This window comes from Nicotiana attenuata, chromosome 7 (genome assembly GCF_001879085.1).
Source record: "Nicotiana attenuata strain UT chromosome 7, NIATTr2, whole genome shotgun sequence".
Lineage (NCBI taxonomy): Eukaryota > Viridiplantae > Streptophyta > Magnoliopsida > Solanales > Solanaceae > Nicotiana > Nicotiana attenuata.
In genome coordinates, this window is record NC_031995.1 from 6,657,949 (window position 1) to 6,661,720 (window position 3,772).

Here is a 3,772-nt window from a genome sequence, read left to right on the forward strand (position 1 = left end):
AGGAAAGAGACTCTCAAATGGAAGGTAGATAGATAGACGTACAGCTGGCTTCAAAGTGGGCCATCCTTCGATTGTGGGCCCACTTTCAGGTTTAATTCTCTCTATTTTCTTTTTGTTTTTTTTCCCCCTTTTTTGACAAATTTCATCATGATTTAAATGTAAATTAAACCCCAACTCATTTTGGGAAGATGAATGGTGTTTTTATTGAAAAGATTTAATCGTATATAAGTTTACTTCAAATAAATTGATTAAAAAATAATATTATACATTTTTTATATCATCACTATTTAATTTGCAAAGACTAATTACATATCATTTATTAAAAAATCTTAAGCAATGCTATTAAATATAGTTAATTGTATAAATACTTTTTATATTTTCGATGAATATAACTTAAATTCGTTGATTAATGCTTATTACGTATTTGTTAGTTTGGTGTCATTCATCTTAATAGTTAAATAACACTTGTCATTACTCATTAATTCATATGCTAATTGACTACTCCCTCCGGTCCAAAATAAGTAATTTTTTGAATGTTTTCACACAAATTAAGAAATCCACCTTTTAGCATTAATTAGCAATGGAATTGACCATATTAATCTTTACTATCTCACATAAACACTCCTAACACATATTCCAACACCATTTACTTCAAGGACAATGTAGGTAAAAAATAATTAATTCATTCTTGAAATCTGGAAAAATCACTTATTTTGGACCACAAGAAAAAGGCCAAAATCACTTATTTTGGACCGGAGGGAGTATTAACATTGATTTTATGTAAGTTTTCATTGTCGATTTATCTTCACATGACCCAAACCTTTAATCCATGGATTAGTGATGGAGGTGCTCGAACATTAAAGCAAGCCTCACTTGTCTTAATTTGACATTAATGCGAAAGCTAATTATTCATTTCTTTCTAATTTAAATGTTTTAATTCGACTAAATAGGAATATTTTAAAATAAGAATCAAATTCCTTTCTTTTTCTGGTTCAATATGGAGCCGCAAGTAAATCGATAAAAAGAATATGAACTTTTTCATTTTAACGAAAATTTTCCACCTTTTAGAGTGGTCGGATATGAAAAGATACTGAATAATGAAGAAAATCTTATCGAAGAAAAAAAACTTTTAAACAACCTAATTAAAAAGTAAAAACGTTACATATGAAGAAAATAAATATATCTTTGTTTGCTCAAAAGTTATTACATATCTTATGAGTATAAAACAATACAAATGAGTCACGGAAAAATCATAGCAAATCGTAATAATCCGTTGGACCAAACGAAAGAAACGAAAATAAGTACTCAGGATTAGGGGGAGAAACATTAGAAACTTTTATTGATAACATTTGTTTGGTCTGCCTCTCCATGAAGAGGTTCAGAGCCTTACAATGGTGTTTTCTCTTCCCATAAGATGGGTATATTTTTTCTCTTCTCTCTCTTGTCAATAGTGGTCAAGAAGCAGCCCCCCCCCCCCTTCTAGGGTTCCCTCTCTAGGTACTTATAGCTGTGGGCTTCGTGATCTGGCAATAAGTGGCCGTGACCACGTTGGGATCTCGCCTTTATGGTGGCGGATAGGCCATGGCCTTGTCGATCGAACCAGATGCGGGTTGAACATCGTCAATTCTGAGTGGTCGTGCCATTAATTAATCATGAATTAACTTAAAATGGGATTAGCCTCGTTAATTATCGTGGGGTCGAATTCTGACCCAGACAGTTAGTCCCTCCGCTTATTGAGGTCGGGCCTTGGCCGAGCTCGATGAGCGGATTCCATTGGCTGTATCTCGAGAAACACGGATGGAGATGTCGACTGTTGCTTCGGTCGAAGCCGAATTCTTTTTGGCGATGGCCCTTAGCCTTGTAGAGCATTAGTATCCTGTTATTGGGCTATCAAGTCATCGTTCGATCGAGGTCGAACTCTCCTTCTGGGCGAAGGCACCCTTTTAACTTACTTCGAGTGAGGTCGAGCTGCATTGTGCTCTGATCCCTACGTTTGTTTTGGAAGCATACCCGTCGGCCGTGGCGGACGGGTCGTATGTTGTGCGGCCCAGGAGTATGAGGGCACGCTTGATACGTGCTCGGCGGCGGCCTTAGCCGTTTACACGTTGGAGATGGCCGTAGCCTTTCATATATTGGAGATGGCCGTAGGGAATGAGTATGCGCCGGGTACGTATTTGGTCACGTCCAGAATTTTGAAGGCGTACGGCATATTCTTTCAATGTTCGCAGGCCGTAGCGATTATTCTAACGGCGGTACGTTGGCGGATGGCTGAGAAGTCGCTTTGCGGAGCTTGTCATAATGACGCTTGCTTCGGCAGAATCGAACCGTTTTACGGTTGGTCGTGCAGTCAATGATGGCTATTGGGTTTCGCGAAAGCCATTTATGTTGCCTATAAAGGTGGGTTGAGGCATTCATTTCTCATATCTTCATTGTTCATCTGAGAGAGATTCTGAGGAAACTTTTTCATTCCGCAAATTCATCTTCTCCTTTCATTCCTTTGATTGTGATAACCTTTGTCTTTAGTAGATCAACAATGACAGGCAGTTCTTCCCACGATGCTCTTCCGATAGACATTCCGGTAGTTGAAGGGCCACCTCCGGCAATGGGAGGTGCAGAACAGATAGAGACCAGAGAAGTTCCGTCGGTTGACGAGGTAGTTCCTCGGCCCGGAGGTCCGGTCATTGATTTCACTGTGACGGTGGAGTGGAACCGGTGGATGAAGCCCCGTTAATGGGGGAGATTGGGATGGCCCGATTACGGGAACAGGGGGTCATTCCCACCCATGCAGACATCATTCTTGCTAGAAGCGAGGAGAGGGTCCACACCGACCGCAGGGGATACTGCATTTTTTACGCCTATCCTTTCAGGTTGGGGTTCAAGATCCCGCTCCCAATGCTGGTGGTGGATTTCTGCCGTTATTACGGGGTGTGCCCGGGTCAGCTCACTCTTTCCCTCTACAAACTGTTGGCAATGTTCATCAAGTACGCGGAATTGGCCCGTAGGGAGGTCACGCTGCAGCATGTGCTGAGTCTCTACGCTCCCCAGAGAGTCCGTGGCACCATGATTCAGGCGGGCCCTCGTGGGTCGAGGGGCCTGGTCATGAGATTGGATGGCGAGGTCGACCCTCGCCCTTTCGAGCACTTCTTTTACATCAGGACCAAGCATCTGGTGGCGGATGCTACTGGGTTCCCAGAGGCTTGGAACCATGCGCGTAAGTTCTTTAGTGGTTGAGTTCCCTTTTCTTCCCCTCTCTATGATTTGTGATCACAAGCGTTAACTCGTGTTGTTTTTGTAGCCGACAGGTCACCACCGGCCCCATTGTCTTGGATACGTGAGTGGGTCGAGGCCGTACTCCCCCATACGGTGGGGATACGCACATGGGCGTCTTTCTAGGAGAGGCATGGCCGTAGGCCTGTGGCAGGTAAAAAATTGATTTCTTCTTCTGTTCCGCTTTGTTTCAACTCTATTCATCAACTTTGTTTTCCTGTGATCAGGGAGGGCGCGCCGCGTCAGGGCCCCTCAGTTGGCCTTTCGTCGGCCTGGTGCAGTCGCTCATCTTACTGCGGCGCCTGTGTCGCGCTCAATACTGAGGGCGGCATCAGTTGAATCTTCAGCGGTTCCTTCTCCAGCACAGACCCTACTTCGGGACGAGGGGCCATCGGGGGTTGTGCGCCCTAGAGCGGAATCGTCATCAGATGGGGAGGAGGAGAGGCCGTTGATAAGGCGTAGGGTCGTGTTCACGCCGGCTCCTCCTGTGGTAATAATTTGGACT